Source organism: Haliotis rufescens, unplaced genomic scaffold (assembly GCF_023055435.1).
Source record: "Haliotis rufescens isolate VD_foot unplaced genomic scaffold, xgHalRufe1.0.p SCAF_15, whole genome shotgun sequence".
NCBI lineage: Eukaryota > Metazoa > Mollusca > Gastropoda > Lepetellida > Haliotidae > Haliotis > Haliotis rufescens.
The window spans coordinates 12,592,118-12,612,282 of NW_025963835.1; the positions used below are offsets into that span (position 1 = coordinate 12,592,118).

A 20,165-nucleotide genomic window follows, 5' to 3' on the forward strand; every position below is an offset into this window, starting at 1 on the left:
GTTCAAAATCACTTACCCATTCACATAATTAAATATTCGCATTTCTGACAATTGCTGGTGAAGATAGCAAAAGTGAGCACAGAGTTGCGCCCCTCTGTGGTCAGACATTAAAAAATAGCTCGCGTACCATTGGAAGAGTACAGTGGTCACACCAGGTCTTATACACGTGGTCTATTTGTAATAGTCTTTTGGGACATAGGGGGTTATGTTATATTGTATAGGAAAATCATGCATTTGGGATTTTGTCTTCAATTGTCTGTGACAATTCATTTAGTACATGTGTTTTACACATTCCCGTTATGTTTTTATTTTTATTTTTATATTTTTAACGAAACCCCCAAATTCATAAATTCATATACTGGTTAACAAAGTTTGAAGGAAGACGCGTGACCTGAATAGTCTACATACACACATATATACAAATACATATACATGGAACTAGTGAACGAAAAATGCTTTCGAATGAGTATTCTAAACGTGTTTGTCCTGATATAACATTCTGAATAGCAAATTTTCTTTGTATTTGTAATAGTCGTCTGACAGGTGTATGGGACTTATGGGTAATTACGATATGTCCTTATGGGCGATTGAATGGAAAGTACATGCATTTCATTTCGACATTTTGTTAGTTTTCAGGTTTAGTTTTATGTAAACCCTGAAATACACGACATATGTTAGAACATTTACTGCAATAATGAGAGGGGTACACTGCCTCTCATCAAAAGCGGAATGGGGCTTGACCTACGGTCTGAATAAGCTACTATGCTAATAGTGAGTGAGTATGGTTTTACGCCGCTTTTAGCAATATTCCAGCAATATCACGGCGGGGGACACCAGAAATGGGCTTCACACATTGTACCCATGTCGGGAATCGAACCCGGGTCTTCGGCGTGACGAGCGAACGCTTTAACCACTAGGCTACCCGACCGCCCCAACTATGCTATATGTACTGTGGAAAGACATTGTTTTTAAAATTCAGTATATAAGGGAGATATTTGCATGGTAGTCAAAAACATCGTTTAAGATTTAAAACAGGAAATATATTGAAACCAGTAGTGTTCATAGTGTTTTAAACATGCCTGTGTTTATTGAATTTTTTGGGGGGGAATTATTTTATTGTAAATACGACGAACAAAGCCTTTGCCGTTGTGTTAATGCTCCGTATCAAACGATTTCTTTATATATTCTTTGATGACATGATGCGATTTCTATAGGCAATAGTATAGTCCTTGATGCCCTTATCACACCCCTCAACTGCATATGTCTAGTTTTTTAGAGTAATCTCCCTTGAGTATGCGATAAGGTGAATATGGGTTACCTCATGTTTCATTTCATATCATACCCAACATGGGCTCATATCACGTCATACTACATGGCAATAATCATTATATATACTAGGTAGAACGTTTGTAAAATGACATCACATTGTGTTGTTGGTTGGTTTGTTGTTTAACGCCGCACTCAGCAATATTCCAGCTATATGACGGCGGTCTGTAAACAATCGAGTCTGGACCAGACAATCCAGTGATAGACATCATGAGCATCGATCCACGCAATTGGGATTGATGACATGCATCAACCAAGTCAGCGAGCCTGACCACCCGATCCAGTTAGTCGCCTTTTACGACAAGCATAGCCGCCTGTTCGGGCAAGCATGGGTTGCTGAAGACCTATTCTACCCCGGATCTTCACGGGCCACATCACATTGTGACTCTGAGTGAGTGAGTGAGTGAGTATGTTTTGTTTTTTACGGCGCTTTTTAGCAATAATCTAGCATCATCACGGCGGGGGACACCAGAAAAGGGCTTCACACATTGTGACTTTGAACAATCCATATGAACTCCATTTTATAACACAATGACTACATCTGAAAATATTTTGATATATGTATTCATGATGTGAATACAAAGTGACTTTAAGCACATATGCTTGATGTGATTTGAACTTTTCATTTTAAACGCTATACTTAGTTTTCAAGACGCAACAGTTGTCAATTCGGTAAACATTTTATTAGCAATGAAAACATATCCAACATGTCTTTCAGCAGAGAGAACCGAACCGAAGCACAAAGTCTGCTTTCTTTCATGTCCAGTAATCTAAAACAGAAAAGAAATATTCCTTTAGATCTACAATATGACTTGTTCGATATAAATGACACCCGTATGTGTCATGCATTCATCCGTAGGTCAGGTTGGATAACGGTTTATCACAGTATATATTTGTCTAGCACAAATACGCTTAGACCATGGTATATCTTATCATTACCCCGGTCACTGGATCAGTGTGCACTCGATTTTCTTTCTCAGCCCTCTGTGGAGTATACAACCCACGCAGCCTCTCATTATCATCTCATCCTACCGGGTACCCACTCACTGCTGGGTGAACAGAGGCATCTTTCGAACAAAGTCACTTGCCTCACGAGACAGCGCTTGTCCTACATGTGCTTCAGTGTTGGGCAGGACCGAAGCCCTAGAAACTCACAAGAGTCACGCCGCCGAACACTGTCACCCATCCAACTACTCTCCGTGACCGACGTTGCTTAACTTCACCTGATTTCTTACCTGAACATAGGATCACGTCAGTTTTTAAGGTCCCCTCCCTGGGTTGGTGAGGTGAAATGGGGTTTAACGTCGCGTCCAAGACGCACTTATTGCACTTATATAGCTACGTGCATGTACGTGTGTGTGTTTGTGTGGCTGCTTCTACTAGTCCGGACTGATGCCGATTTATAGTGCTAGCTCACTGAGATACCATGCCGCAGTATAACATGAATACCCCACTCAGACACAGTATACTGACTCCGAGCCGACCAGTCCTTGTTTTAGCCCCTTAATGCCGTGCGCCAGAGAGGGTAACAACAAGTACCATCTTTTAACGTCTTTTGGTATGACGCGCCCGGAGATCGAACCCCTTACCTTCCGCTCTCCGGGCGGACGCTCTACCACTAGACCACGGAGGCGGTCCTCCCCTCCCAGGTTAAAGGTGTAATACCCAAAGCGCCACAAAAAAGCACACCATATTTTTGGAACCAATCAGGCTTATTGGTGGACACACGCCTTTCAACAAAATATCACCACAATCTTAGTTTTTCGAAACAACAATCGAGAGAAAAGAAATCGAATAAGATTTTTCAGTAGTAGATAGCAGCACAATGTTATTGTTAGGCTCAGACGGATAAAGCATACCTCTAGACTTGTGAAACGTGTAGTTAACACTACAGATTGCGTACCAGTGACGGCCCGAGAAGATCTGGGTTAGAATAGGTCTTCAGCAACCCATGCTTGCCGGAACAGGCAACTATGCTTGTCATAAGAGGCGACTATTGGGATCGGGTGGTCAGGCTCACTGACTTGGTTGATGAATGTTATTGTATCCCAATTGCGTAGATCGAAGCGCATTATGTCAATCATTGGATTGTCTGGTTCATATTTGATTATTTACAGACTGCCGCCAAACAGCTGGAATAGTATTGAGCGCTGTGTTAAACAACAAGCAAACAAACGTACCAGGGACATGCGCAATGACCCTCAAAGCTTCCGGGAGTATGAAGTCGCCGTTGCTAGAGCAGGATCCGCTACATATCTGCGCTTCGGCTACATCGGCTGAAGAAGACACAAAGATAGGTAGGTATAAATTAGTTGAGTATGTCAGAAAGTAGGCAGCAAGGTGAAAAGGCTGGAAGGGAGATCGAGCGCTAGTTAGTTGGACAGACAGTACAGGTCCAACAGTATCAGTGCCGATCGACAATATTAGCATAGGACGACATAGTGAGTGAGTGAGTATGGTTTTACGCCGCTTTTAGCAATATTCCAGCAATATCACGGCGGGGGACACCAGAAATGGGCTTCACACATTGTACCCATGTCGGGATTCGAACCCGGGTCTTCGGCGTGACGAGCGAACGCTTTAACCACTAGGCTACCCGACCGCCCCTAGGACGACATAAATTTCCACAGTTGTGTGAGCTTGCGTGCGTAAAGCTTCGTGATAACACTTGTGACGAAATACTACTACGCGAAATGATTTTTTATGTCAGTAGGAACTGTTGTAGATTTATTTGTAGTAATTGTTAGTGTCAGCAAATTATTAAACAACTGGTAAAAAACATCAAATTCTTCGTGGCCAGATCTCAGCCGCTGTCGACAACGAGTAAATCTTTCCTGATGGTTTTGTACGGGAATGTAGAGTTATCGACCCTTAGTTGTTTTCATAGACATGACAGGCTTGATCGTTTGAGAAGTTTCGGGATGGGACAGTTTCTAGAAGGCTGGCTGTACATATAAAAGAGCGACAAAAGGGCGATGATTCGAGGTCATTTTTCGGACCTGAATTGTTCTAATCTATCTGCCAAGTGCGGATCAAGGTTACATATCTGGAAACACCGGATTCCTCTAAGCTATCAACACAGTTAGGATTCAAGACACTCAACACTGACAATATCGTGAGTGCACCTACTTGTACATTGTTTCTAGGGCCTGTCACTTATTACTGATGTCACTAATGTGAACCATTGTATTGTCTTTTTTATTGTAAACCTGAAAATGTGTGTTTGAATATATTGATTATTCATTAACCTTGTGTGGTCATTTACATATTGTATAATTTATTGTACGATTCCTGGATTGACCTCTGCGTTTAATTTGAAAACTACCCCGGAAGAGCATGCAGTATTGACAGTGATCAAATCTGATTTGTATTGAGTTTCACAAACAACTGGAATCGTTACTAGTACTGCAGGTATTACAAGAGTTTTTCATTTCCATGGATTTTGTATCATTTCAGTTCCTTTTCTTTTCTTTTCTTTTTATTTACGAGGACTTTGTCTATGAACCAGCAGGACATGCTTACCCTCTTCGCGAACACCTTTGTCATCACTTATTTTCAGTGATCCATTCATATAGTTTTCACCACTATTTTACTTTTACGCCTGTGGAATCTGTTTCGGCAGATAATCGATTGTGATTATTCTCTCGCGTCGACGTTTTATATTAAATCGAAATATTATTTACTACTATATTGGCATACTTTGTAATACATATATTCTATTTTAGAATATTGGTTACTATTATTGATGTTACTATCAATAATCTTATACGGCTCAGTTCGATATAACTGTCGGGGGTAGATATAAAAAAGCAACAATAATGAATTGATAGATATTTGTGATACGGTATCGGGTCAGAGGATCATGTTTTAGAGGGACAAGCAGCAGTGAGAGTAGCGATGCAAACAACAATTTATCAAAATTCTCAAGACGATCACGACTTTGCAGGATAGTGAGTGAGTAAGTATGGTTTTACGCCGCTTTTAGCAATATTCGAGCAATATCACGGCGGGGGACACAAGAAATGGGCTCGGGAATCGAACCCGGGTCTTCGGCGTGATGAGCGAACGCTTTAACCACTAGGCTACCCGACCGCCCCTTTGGCACGATAGACAGGTTACTCAGACACAAGTATGAATGCACCAAAAGCATTGACGATGTTCATGTCATTCAGGAGATAAATTGTGTATGTTCAATGCAGAGCCAGGTTACCTGAAGGTTTAACCGCGCTAAATTGAATTTGGAACCGAGCGCGCAGCGTGAGCTTTCAAAATTACGCGGTAAGCGTACGGGTAACCTGGCTATACATTGAAAACACGGTATGATTTTCTCCATTCGACCATGACTAAATAATACGTGAACTCTTTGGTGTCAGCAAATATATTAAGTGAAACGGAATGGCTTGAGTCAAGTGTTTTGAGTGACAGACAACTGCCTTTAGACAAAATATGGCGCTTAAATACATCACTCGAACATATGTCAGGCATTGAAAGAATATAAGCACGGCAAGTCGGTTAGCTAACATGAAACGAAACAAGCTTTGCAAAGCTTCGTTCTACACCGCGCGCCACCATTAAGACGTGATATCACTAACTGTGACGCCACGTCACAGACGTGTATAGAATGGCGCCAAATAAATTAATACATTCTCTTTGAATATTTCTGTCGTGCTTTCCGCGCGAAATGCAATGCCACACATCCTATGAATATTGTAGTAACCGCAACTTTACATTTTTGAACCTATAATTGTTGATATAATTAGGGGAGGTTGGTCGCAAAAATGGCCATGAGAGGGGCACGAGTCGTTATTCGGCTTGTCCTGGAATAACACGTGTTGATCACGAATGCATAAATCTGCTGAATATACAGGAAAACCACAAAATAAAAAAAAGTACTGAATAACTATAATAACATTGCTGATACAATTTCTCAAGAAATGATGTAAAGGGTTACTGTTCTTCGATCTCAGGTTCACATGATTACAGATAAAGATTACTGAATTACACATCTGAAGAAAATATATATTTATAAAGAAAATCGAATTTCGTTAGCAAGGCCGAATCGTGATGCCTTATCTAATATCTCTTCCTTGGAACGACTAAACACAGGTCTGGATACATGCAAACTTAGCCCCCCAAAAGGGATAATCACGTGACACATGTAAATGTATAAGTACCACGAGCCCTTCAGATGAGTTTCCAACTATCTCATCCACCATGAAGGCTGTGTGTCTACTTCTCCTCGTCTCTGTCCTGCTCGTCGGAGCAGCCTTTGTCGGTGAGTATTTACATCTCCCAAGGTTTCACTGGGTTTGTAATGGTCCGAGTTGGTAAAGGATCGAGTTGTTATGTTGCCGGGTCAGTTAGAGGTTGAGTTGCTAAGAGACCGGTATTGTAGCGGACGGTGTTGGTAAGGGATCGAGTTGGTAAGAGACCGGTATTGTAGCGGACGGTTTTGCTGAGGGATCGAGTTGGTAAGAGACCGGTATTGTAGCGGACGGTGTTGGTAAGGGATCGAGTTGGTAAGAGACCGGTATTGTAGCGGACGGTTTTGCTGAGGGATCGAGTTGGTAAGAGACCGGTATTGTAGCGGACGGTGTTGGTAAGGGATCGAGTTGGTAAGAGACCGGTATTGTAGCGGACGGTTTTGCTGAGAGATCGAGTTGGTAAGAGGCCGGTATTGTAGCGGACGGTTTTGCTGAGAGATCGAGTTGGTAAGAGGCCGGTAATGTAGAGGACGATGTTGGTAAGGGATCGAGTTGGTAAGAGACCGGTATTGTAGGGGGCGGTTTTGCTGAGGGATCGAGTTGGTAAGAGACCGGTATTGTAGCGGACGGTGTTGCTGAGGGATCGAGTTGGTAAGAGGCCGGTATTGTAGCGGACGGTGTTGGTAAGGGATCGAGTTGGTAAGAGACCGGTATTGTAGCGGACGGTTTTGCTGAGGGATCGAGTTGGTAAGAGACCGGTATTGTAGCGGACGGTGTTGGTAAGGGATCGAGTTGGTAAGAGACCGGTATTGTAGCGGACGGTTTTGCTGAGAGATCGAGTTGGTAAGAGGCCGGTATTGTAGCGGACGGTTTTGCTGAGAGATCGAGTTGGTAAGAGGCCGGTAATGTAGCGGACGATGTTGGTAAGGGATCGAGTTGGTAAGAGACCGGTATTGTAGGGGACGGTTTTGCTGAGGGATCGAGTTGGTAAGAGACCGGTATTGTAGCGGACGGTGTTGCTGAGGGATCGAGTTGGTAAGAGGCCGGTATTGTAGCGGACGGTGTTGGTAAGGGATCGAGTTGGTAAGAGGCCGGTAATGTTGCGGACGGTTTTGCTGAGGGATCGAGTTGGTAAGAGACCGGTATTGTAGCGGACGGTGTTGGTAATGGTCCGAGTTGGTAAAGGATCGAGTTGTTATGTTGCCGGGTCAGTTAGAGATTGAGTTGCTAAGAGACCGGTATTGTAGCGGACGGTGTTGGTAAGGGATCGAGTTGGTAAGAGACCGGTATTGTAGCGGACGGTTTTGCTGAGGGATCGAGTTGGTAAGAGACCGGTATTGTAGCGGACGGTGTTGCTGAGGGATCGAGTTGGTAAGAGGCCGGTATTGTAGCGGACGGTGTTGGTAAGGGATCGAGTTGGTAAGAGACCGGTATTGTAGCGGACGGTTTTGCTGAGGGATCGAGTTGGTAAGAGACCGGTATTGTAGCGGACGGTGTTGGTAAGGGATCGAGTTGGTAAGAGACCGGTATTGTAGCGGACGGTTTTGCTGAGAGATCGAGTTGGTAAGAGGCCGGTATTGTAGCGGACGGTTTTGCTGAGAGATCGAGTTGGTAAGAGGCCGGTAATGTAGAGGACGATGTTGGTAAGTGATCGAGTTGGTAAGAGACCGGTATTGTAGGGGACGGTTTTGCTGAGGGATCGAGTTGGTAAGAGACCGGTATTGTAGCGGACGGTGTTGCTGAGGGATCGAGTTGGTAAGAGGCCGGTATTGTAGCGGACGGTGTTGGTAAGGGATCGAGTTGGTAAGAGGCCGGTAATGTAGCGGACGGTTATGCTGAGGGATCGAGTTGGTAAGAGACCGGTATTGTAGCGGACGGTGTTGGTAATGGTCCGAGTTGGTAAAGGATCGAGTTGTTATGTTGCCGGGTCAGTTAGAGGTTGAGTTGCTAAGAGACCGGTATTGTAGCGGACGGTGTTGGTAAGGGATCGAGTTGGTAAGAGACCGGTATTGTAGCGGACGGTTTTGCTGAGGGATCGAGTTGGTAAGAGACCGGTATTGTAGCGGACGGTGTTGCTGAGGGATCGAGTTGGTAAGAGGCCGGTATTGTAGCGGACGGTGTTGGTAAGGGATCGAGTTGGTAAGAGACCGGTATTGTAGCGGACGGTTTTGCTGAGAGATCGAGTTGGTAAGAGGCCGGTAATGTAGCGGACGATGTTGGTAAGGGATCGAGTTGGTAAGAGACCGGTATTGTAGGGGACGGTTTTGCTGAGGGATCGAGTTGGTAAGAGGCCGGTAATGTAGCGGACGGTTTTGCTGAGGGATCGAGTTGGTAAGAGACCGGTATTGTAGCGGACGGTTTTGCTGAGGGATCGAGTTGGTAAGAGACCGGTAATGTAGCGGACGGTGTTGGTAAGGGATCGAGTTGGTAAGAGACCGGTATTATAGCAGGCGTCGTTGGTAAGGGATCGAGTTGGTAAGAGGCCGGTATTGTAGCGGACGGTGTTGGTAAGGGATCGAGTTGGTAAGAGACCGGTATTGTAGCGGACGATGTTGGTAAGGGATCGAGTTGATAAGAGACCGGTATTGTAGCGGACAGTGTTGCTGAGGGATCGAGTTGGTAAGAGACCGGTATTGTAGGGGACCACCGTGTTGGTAAGGGATCGAGTTGGTAAATGAGACTCTCATTCGTTACATAAAAATGGGCGGTGGGGTAGCCTAGTGGTTAAGAGTTGGTGTATCAAGCCGAAGAACTGGGTTCGATGGGTATAATGTGTGAAGACTATTCATGGTGTCCGCCGCTTGAATACTGCTAAAGCGGTGTTAAATAATACTCACTCACCCTTTTATTGAAACTATTTCTATGCATCGCTTGTTTCATACATCGTTGAAGCCGACGCCCAAGTGTGCAACGGCGAGTGTCACAGCAACAGCGACTGTAACCACTGTCACGGCTGCAGCTTCCATTGTCACAGGGATCACGACGCCGTCATTGGACATTGTAGATGTCACTAGTAAGTAGCATTCAAGTGATGGTTCTAGAATTCTTAAAGCGAATAGCTTCAAACGTGAACATTTCATGGCTTTTTCCCTGTACATGTGGACTGACATGTACTTTCTTTTGCGTACTTTAAGTGACTCTCTCCATATTCATAAGAAATAGGTGCCAAAAGCAGAGTCCATTTTACAAAGAAAACGATCATGAATGAAATGGCTATTGAATATAGATTGCATGTCACACCCTGGTGTTTGGTGTGTAACGCTATACGCCAACTCTGAATGTGAGGGGAGGCTGAAGTAATAAGTCTGTCTGCTTTCCCTGTAGTTGAATACAGAGCTATCTGACTGAACATGTCATACTGTACATTCAATCTTCCCTGGGACTATTACATACAGTCTTCTAATACAAATTATCTTTTCTTGTATTAAGAATATGTTTATTTTAAAAAAAAAATCCTGATACAAGCATATCGCCTTTTGTTTCAGGACCCCGTTCCGAATCCTCCACAGTGTACAAAATGTTCTTGAATAAACTTGGAAATGGTTACTGTACAGATTTATCAAAGGTGTTTCACTTCATTGACCATGCAGTCTCATAGACAGGGCATACGGTGTTTAATATGTCGGTTGTTGAATTGATGATTGGGACATTTTCTCGTTTCAATCATTTTCATTCGAAGCAACTGAAGCAACAGGTGTCAGTGATAATGAAGGAGATTATGAAGAAAGTTTAAAGTTATGGGCAACATACACCCCTTACATCAGTAAGACTAAGGTGGCCCAGTGGACTAGGGCGTCGTAACTAGCTGTACTGCGATGCGATTGTTGGGAATCCTACAGTGTTCCCAATATTACGATACTCTTCAATTATAATAGTGCGTTTATTACACAGCATTCTACCATGAATTTGGAAATTACTCGATTCTGATTAGTCAGTCAGAGGTTGTCAAACATAATAAAACCTTTCTGACTGAAGCATCCGATTTGACGGCGACATCACCGCGGAAGCTAATATTCATAGAATAGTACTTTAGTTCAGTCATTGCCGGTAGGCATATATCAATAAATACAAGGGCCCTATTTTGTTTAAAGGCTGTTGTCTGCCACTCAAACCACTGGAGTCAAGCCATGCCGCTTATGACCCGTGAAGATCCGGGGTAGAATAGGTCTTCAGCAACCCATGCTTGCTATAAAGGGAGACTATGCTTGTCGTAAGAGGCGACTAACGGGATCGGGTGGTCAGGCTCGCTGACTTGGTTGATGCATGTCATTGATTCCAATTGCGTGGATCGATGCTCATGATGTCAATCACTGGATTGTCTTGTCCACACAGACCGCCGTCATACAACTGGAATATTGCTAAGTGCGGCGTTAAACAACAAACCAATCAACCAATCGCTCAATATATTTGCTGACACCAAAGAGTTCACGTTTTTTTAGGATGGAGAAAACCTTCTGAACGTTTCAATGTTTAACCGCGCTAAGTTTGAAGGTCACGCCGCGCGCTCCGTTCCAAATTCAACTTAGCGCGGTTAAATCTACAGGTAACCTAGCTGTGCATTGAAAATACACAATATGTTATCTCTTACATGACATGAAAATCGTCAATGCTTTTGGTGTATTCATACTTGTCTCTGTAACCTTACTATCCTGCAAAGTATACGATTATTGATAGTAACATTAATAATAGTAACCAATATTCTAAAATAGAATATATGTATTACAACGTATGCCAATATAGTAGTAAATAATATTTCTATTTAATATATAACGTCTACACCAGAGAATAATCACAATCGATTATCTGCCGAAACAGATTCCATAGGCGTAAAAGTAAAAGAGTGGTGAAAACTATATGAATGGATCACTGAAAATCAGTGATGACAAAGGTGTTCGCCAAGAGGGTAAGCCCGTCCTGCTGGTTCATAGACCAAGTCCTCGTAAATAAAAAGAAAAGAAAAGAAAAGGAACTGAAATGATACAAAATCCATGGAAATGAAAAACTCGTATTTTACCTGCAGTACTAGGAACGATACTACTTGTTTGTGAAAATGAATAAATTTGAACACTATCAATATTGCATATGCTCTTACGAGGTAGTTTCCATCTTGAAATGCAGAGGTTAATCCAGAAAATAAGTAAATGACCACACAAGGTTAATAAATAATCAATATATTCAAACACACATTTTCAGGTTTACAATAAAAAAGAAACACAATGGTTCACATTAGTGACATCAGTAATAGCGAGCGAGCGAGTATGGTTTTACGCCGCTTTTAGCAATATTCCAGCAATATCACGGCGGGGGACACCCGAAATGGGCTTCACACATTGTACCCATGTCGGGAATCGAACCCGGGTCTTCGGCGTGACGAGCGAACGCTTTAACCACTAGGCTACCCGACCGCCCCTACATCAGTAATAAACATCTTCCCGAGGCAAGTGAGTTAACCGACTATAAAAGTCCAGTTTCCACCCTTGCCGAACAAGGCTGGTATTATGGAGTTACAGTTTGGCTGGGGTAACGAGTCTGTGCATAGTCCAATCAAAATCGCGCGACAAAATGGAAATCCGGTTTGTAAACTGTCGTGCTGATTTCGGTCGATTGCAGGATTTTCCAAATCGTTTCATGATTTTAATCAAGGTGCTCACGTGATTTGATGCATTTAGCAATGTAAGACCCGTTTTATCACAATATAGATCTTGATTATCGATCAGATCGTCTTGACAGGGCGCAACCATTTTGTGTGAAGCAAACGCAAGTGATACGAGAGGTGGAATCTGATTGGTCAATAGGAGAACCTTTGAAGGGACATAACTCGTAATAGCCACTGGTGGCGCTACGATCGAGCCCAGTAATTCCAACCTAGTTCGGCAAGGGTGGAAACTGGACTTTTGAAGTCAGTTAACTCTCTTGCCTCGGGAAGATGGATAGGCTCCTGCATTGCGCCTGAATTTATGTAGTGAAATATACATATACAGAAAAAATATCATGTGATTTTCACTCTTTTCCTTAGTCCAATAACGAACAATCTGTATTCTTTCAATATCTCTTATTCAAGAAGTTGCGTCTTTCTTATACATTAAGAAGTGGTCTTTCTATTTGTATACACTATTCTATTGAATGTTCAATGTTTGAACATCATCCCAGTTCTAAATGCCATTTGGTTAAGGTTGTGAAGATGCACATACGTATATTATATAGCAAGGTCAGGAGACACGATACATGCATGAGTGAGGGGTGGCTGATATGTTCTGAGGCTCATACAGAAGGCATTAAAGCATTCCGCATTGACACACTTTTGCCAACGACGTTGGAGAGATTTGGTTCCAGTTTTAGAGCCACATCGGGAGGATATGGTGGTGCAGAAAGAATTCAAAGTCAGACTCGTGGATGGTAGCGATGACACACTGGCACATTATCCTGATAGAAGAGCAAAGCATTCCTCACCCCTAGTCTTAATTTCATACCGGTATTGCCTCAAACGTGCAGCACAATATGCTCCGTTTATTGTCCTGGGTCATTGAAAGATTGTCGGTATCATGGTTACACACTCGGCATCTACAACACACGGAGACCATAACTTTCCCAGTCTTTGCCTTCGTTGGTGGTGGTGATGTCAAATGCTTCATCTGTTGTGATTGTTCTTTAGACTCTGGAGGTGGTGAACCAAGGTTTCATCCATAGTCACAAATTATTGCAAGAACCACACATACGCAAGATATGACTTAAGATCCATATTGATAAATCTTTTACATGCTGAAAAGAGTGTTACAATCATATAGAAGTTCCTACTAATATATATACACATATGTATGCGACCCATAAACCTCCGAGATCAAATAGGTCTTCAGAAACCAATGCTTGCCGTAAATGGTGACTGGCTTGTCGTAAGAGGCGACTAACGGGATCGGGTGGTCAGGCTCGCTGACTTGGTTGATGCATGTCATCGTATCCCAATTGCGTGGATTGATGCTCATGATGTCGACCACTGGATTATCTTGTCCAGACTCTATTATTTACAGACCGCAGTCATATAGCTGGTATATTGCAGAGTGCGGCGTTAAACAACAAACGAACGAACATATGTAAGAATACTGGTGTCAATTTAACTGTCAGACAATGTTTGAATTTCGTTCCGGTGTCCCGGTATAAACTCTCCCCCGTACAAATTCTCCCCCCGGAGATTTTATACCGGTACAGATTCTCCCCCGGCGAATCTGTTCTGAAATAAAATCTCCCCCGGGCGGATATATTTCGCGCCCCCCTCAGTATAAAGTCTCCCCCCTGATTATTCGGTTTGTTGCAATGTCTTCAAGTACTATATTCTTTAAATAGTTATCTTTAATGTAAGGAGGGTTACTTTAAAAAAAAGATTATGAAATATGGTCATAATGAATTGATATTTCAGAATATTTTATTTGGTAACTGTACCTTCCATCCTAAAATAATTATAAGACATAATCATACCAAACAAAGGATGGGAGACATGAGTCTCTACAGAACTTGTTGTTTCTAATACAGTTGTTGTTGTCTGTATACATTTTTTTAATATACCAGTTTGAGTCTACATGTGAACACAATGGATGGTTGAAATGTTAGTCTAAGAACAAAACATGAACTAATTCTAAAGAACTCTGATGTATAAAGTTACCTTCATCTTTGATTGACTGATGTATTTTCAATCTTTATTCAGCACTGAAGAGGCCACAGGCCTATAGTACGAAGCATTTAGTTTATGAATAAACTGTTATAAAGTATTCATAAAGTATCAGGGGTCATTTCAACTTACAAAATGATTGACATGGTCCTTTATAGAGCGAGGATTGGGCTGTTTCCCCATCCGATTGACTGATATTACAACATTCACATGGTTTAGAATGGTACAATGAATAAAGCATGCAAATTACACTAAAACGCGATATTTCATAAGAAAATATCATATCTCCGTTGAAACATAAAACCAATATTTATGAGTCTACATATTGATATAAGACTTTATCACTGTATCCAATTCCAACATTTTAGATATAAACTTTCAGACAGTTCAGTTCAAAATTCTTCAACCTTTGGGCACGCCAGAAACCTATGATTGTGGGTTCGAATCCCGCTTCGCCCCGATTATGTTTCTAGGTTTGTCAGCACCATACTCGTGGGTTTCACCGAAGTGCTAAACGTCTGAGACCTGCATCACTTCGGGCTTTCCTCCCACATTAAGCTGACACGCCGTGATGTAACTGGAATACTGTTAAAAGCGGCGTTAAACCCAACTCACTCATTCGGCGAGTATCCGAATATTATCATGTTTTAATGCTTTCTTTGGCAACTTACGAGAAATAAATTTTATCGCTATTCCTGCCAGTCCAGAGACTCCAGCGGCTATTTCCATGTCAAGTACGATAGGCGTGGCGATTATAGTTGATAGTAAACCAACACCGGCTACACCGAGTCCCATGCCAGCCTTTACAAGCATACGTTATCAATGTACCTCGAGTACAAGCAAGTAATATCCATGTACTGGTACAGCATAGCATTATTATGAATATGAAATCACAATAGCACATTTTCTTTTTAAAACAGACAAATTGTGCGTTGATAATGCTTTAATCTCTACATTAACAATCCCGGAAGAAAACTAACCCCTTTATTGCACCACTGTGCCCAAGCTTGTTCTATTATGCCAACAGTTCAAACTCGAGACCTAGCAACATATCCGATTACACTTGGCCCAGGCTGACCCAAGCGGGATTCCGTCAGTTCTCAATGCAATACTCACGCGGTAGTCTGTCTCCTAGGCCTGGTCCTGCGCCATGACTGTGGGATTTATATGTTTTAGGTATTCTGTTTTACTAAATTCCTAGGCAAGTCTAGATCATACTAACCAAGTCTAGTTTAGTTGATTCCATAACAGCAGAAGGAGAAAGGTTCTTCCGAATAAAAAAAATATATTTTCAAGAAATGTTTTCATTGACTATGTGTTACTCTATCTGTCCCCAGATCCTAGAGAATATATTTGAAACGGACTCCAAGTAAAGAATGATTTGACAAGTCTAGATTGCCTAAGTTCTGGTCCTGAAATCAAGCATCGTTCTGGGATCCATTTGTATTCTATTGAGTAGATTTATAATTTTAACTACGTGAAATTGTATTTCTGGCATGTTGGTTGATTTTAGATGTGGGTATTTATAGATAACAAAAAAATATGAAATATATATTATTTATGATGTAGCTAAGGTATGTGCACGTGTAAAAACTGTAGTTTGTAGTCAACCAAAGAAGATATTCAACACTTTAGATTGTATATTGTTTTGAAATGTCTCGCCTCATGAACACGTTCCTTATTTCAATATTGTATTCAATTCCAACCATGACTGTACACAACATTTATATATTACATGTATACGACGGCTACATGGGCAAGTATAACGGTAAACACAAACGTGTGTTTGTTTAACATTTTTGTGTGTTGAAACACTGTTATATTAAAGGGAAATATAACCGTTTAGTCTGTTCGGGTAACCAATTCTAGCTATTATTTCCTGAATAAAACATTATCTACTTCAGGCATACACATATTATTTTGTGTCATGTGACACCAGATGTTGTTATCAACCAATACTCATAACGTAAACAACCATAGAAATGTGAAACATCAATAATAGAGAATAACCAAGTTCGATTTTCCAACGAAAAAAATCCTTTTGGCGTGAACGTTGACAATAGCGGTACAAATATATTAATGGATCACTGAAAATCAGTGATGACGCAATTGTTTGCAAAAATATGTTGCCTCCGATGAATAGATGAAGTTATGCCGAAACAGTAAGCTCTTAGAAGTCTTGTTTGCCAGCTGGGACCATGTCAGTATATAAGGTATGAAATGCATTTACACGTTGAACGCATTGACAGAGAGTATTAGTTATCTTGAACGGTTGGTGAAACCGCGCAAATCGAAACAGTTCATTTATGGTGTAGTATTTCCATTGGCAATTCTAGATCTGGGGGCGAATATATTTCGTGACACCGGAACTACTGATGTAACTGATTTCAGAGATCTTATTAATCCTCGCAAACATTCGGTTTTAACACTAACTACGTAAAAACTGTCAACATATCCACGCCGTTATACTCTGATTAAAGATCTAAAATATACCTTAATACAGGCTACCATTTGAAAATGGTATCAGTGTAATACCAGGAGCTAGAATATCATGGTGCAACCAGGTTCCTGTTAAACATAGAGCAAAGTAACCCAAAATATAGATAATGTGTATCATCTTCCCGAAATGATTAGCATGTAGAATAGATTCAAAAACACCTGTATTGAACAACATCAACCGGCATCGTCAAAGCAAAGTGTACATGTAATTGTAACAATGGGGCTGGCGGTGAATATTAATGAAGAACATCTTGTTAAAAAGACACACCAAAACTGATTTGCCTAACTGATGACCACAACATATTGCAAAATATCAAAATAGTAAAAATGATACAGTTTAACCTCACACTGAAGAGAAAACAAGAACGACACAGAAAAGTAAAATAGTACGTCATATAGAACTGAGATAAAGTAATCTGAGAAGGGATTCATACGTTATATACAACTTAAAAATATAATATTATGAAAAACGAAAGGATAGGTGGGACACCCCCCACCCCCCACCCCACACCCCACACAAGTAACTAAATGTATAATTCAGAAAAAATAAAGGAGATAAAAAAAAATGAATAAAAAAACACATAAACAAATTAACATTAAAACTATTGGCAACTGCATGGCAAGTATTTATAAAACGACCGGGGGAGGAAATATTCTGGGGGGAGATTTTATTTCGTAGGGTAGGGGAGAGTTTATTTCGAGAGGGGCGGAACTGTACCGGTATAAATTCGCCGGGGGGAGATTTTATTCTGGGGGCGAATATATTTCGTGACACCGGCTTACTATTTAAGAATAAATGTTCCCTAATGCTCATTTTTGGTTTAACTCTATGTCCAGTTCTACCAACGATATTCGTGTATCGATCGGAATTTTGAGGCGTCCCCACACATTGACACATGTCACACCCCAAGCCCAGGTATGTCATGGCGTGACAAGTCAGCAGGAGGAGAGCCAACACGAACTCAAATCTCAAACCTCAGCACTTTTGTTAAACTCATGAGCGCGAGAGTATTGCTGACAGAAGTAGTCAGGCTTGAAATCTCAGTCAGCAAATCCTGGCCACAAAGGGACGCAACTCTGTACTCACTTTTGCTATCTTCACCAGCAATTGTAAGGGATGCGAATACTTAATTATGTGAATGGGTACGTGATTCTGGCGCAGTGTAAAACTAAAAAAAAACCATTTCAGTCAGCTCAGATAATGACAACTATGACAGTAAATACCGGAGGGCAAAGTCGAGGACCACTTTCATAAAACGGGTGTGGCACTGACAATCCAAGGATCATCATCTTTATCTCCACAGCGACGCATCACCGTGCATTGAGTTGCGGCGTCCTAGGCCACCAGGCCACGTTGGTCCTACTGATATAGGAGGTGTTCGCGAACACCTGGTGTCGTCACTGACAAAAGGAATCTGTTTCGGCAGATAGAAGAGACTGGTTGTCCCCTGGCGTTGACTTTTTATATTAACATGACTCAGCTTGAGCCTATTGTAAATATCCATCATGGTCGCCGATAGCTATTATTTACAAAATAAAACACCATCAAAATGAGAAAATATACCTGATATTTAGTATGTTAGGCTATATGATCTATGTGGTGCAAGAAATGTAATACAAATGTGCAGAAACCATTTCCATTTTATTCAATAATCGCAACATTGTACGCAGCGTGTGGGATTCTGAAACAAACGCAATGTACCTGTATCATAAGTTCTTTAAAACATTTTCATCATCATAATACAAGACAATCTTGCTATTAATCTAATCATTTACCGATGCCAATTTAAAGCACATCGTTGAAGCGAAAAAAATCCATATCGTCTCTAGATCTAGATAGTGAAAACAGATTGGAAACAGCTTATACGCCTGTAAATGAAAGTTCGTGTGACATTTGAGAATGTACATCAGTTATATCTCTTAATTATTATTCAAGGTGTATGCTAAAATAGCTGTGCTAATTTGATTATATTTCTACAATACAACCAAAGACATTTTTCTTTAATCTTCGCCGAATAGCCGTTTCATTCATTCCTTACGTGTAAGAATAATGAAAGTGGCTCAAAATGACCATTTTGCATGTCAGTCTGTTGAATGATACCTGCTGGTGACATCTACAATGTCGTTAGATCTGTGTTCTCCCGTCGGCTGTGAGCAGCTGTAACTTGTTCTCTCTTTCTCTCTCTCTCTCTCTCTCTCTCTCTCTCTCCGTCACCCTCTCTACCCCACTCTCTCTCTGTCACCCTCTCTACCCCCACTCTCTCTTATCTCCGTCACCCTCTCTACCCCCACTTTCTCTCTCTCTCTCTATCTCTCTTTCTCTCTCTCTCTCTCTCTCTCTCTCTCCGTCACACACTTGCGACGATATCTTATTGTTACGTTCTGTCGAACAATACTATCACCTGTTTGACCTTCAATGAACGTAATCTATTTATCTACAATGTCGTCAGATCCGTGTTCTCCCGTCGGCTGTGAGCAGCTGCAACTTGCTCACATCAGAAAAAAACACGTTGACGGTTACGACATTGCCAACGTTGAACTTGGCGTGCCCAACGTGACGATATTGCCTCGTCAACGTATTTCCTCTAAATGGCCCGTAGGCCCATACCAACTCCGCCCCTAAGCATACAGGCCCCTTACTAACTCGGCCCCTTACTAACTCGGCCCCTTACCAACCAGGTCCCTAACCAACAAGACCCCTTACAAATTCGGTCTCCTACAATATCGGTCTCTAACCAACTCAGCCTCATGCTAGCCCAGCCACGTTACAACTCGGCCCCTTACCAACCTGGTCCCTAACCAACAAGACCCCTTACCAAATCGGTCTCTAACCAACTCAGCCTCATGCTAGCCCGGCCCCGTTACAATTCGGCCCCATACCCAATCGGACCCTTACCAACTCGATCACTTCCCTACTCCGCTTCTGACAAAACCAGTCGAACTTAAGGAGACGTAAAAACTCACCGACAAAGGCTGCTCCGACGAGCAGGACAGAGACGAGGAGAAGGAGACACACAGCCTTCATGGTGGATGAGATGTTTGGAAACTCATCTGAAGGGCTTGTTTTTTTATACACTTACATGTGTAACGCGACTTTCATTTTTTCAGTGCCTGAGATTGCATGATTCTCGTCCTATGTTTAGCTGTGCCCAGAACAGCATCATGGCCATGAGATAAGGTATCACGATTCGGCCCTGTTACTGACATTTTGTTAACTGTGTAAAATATATGTTATTCGTGGGAACAAATACATATTAAATAAATGTAAAACTCAATGATAAGGAAATAATATCAACCGTTCTTCTATCTTTATTCAGCTCATATTTTGATTAATATTTTACATTATTTACACACACACATTACGACTCTATATTCTCCATAATACAGCTACTGTAAGCAAAATGGTGAAGTCTTTTAACAAAGATTATTGCACTCATATAGCTACGTGCATGCACGTGTGTTTATGTGGCTGCTTG

The 20,165-nt window shown here is 41.8% G+C and overlaps 2 long non-coding RNA genes across 2 annotated transcripts; one reads left to right on the forward strand and one right to left on the reverse strand.

The window, feature by feature from the left end:
* Positions 1-1,700: 1,700 nt before the first annotated feature.
* On the reverse strand, positions 1,701-19,730 carry LOC124111313. The gene is made up of 3 exons (XR_006857418.2): positions 19,654-19,730; positions 3,507-3,602; positions 1,701-2,096 (listed from the first exon to the last, which is right to left on the reverse strand). It is a non-coding gene; the product is annotated as an uncharacterized LOC124111313 (long non-coding RNA).
* Positions 2,869-10,081, forward strand: LOC124111312. Its single transcript, XR_006857417.2, has 3 exons — positions 2,869-3,623; positions 9,423-9,543; positions 10,016-10,081. It is a non-coding gene; the product is annotated as an uncharacterized LOC124111312 (long non-coding RNA).
* Positions 19,731-20,165: the final 435 nt, after the last annotated feature.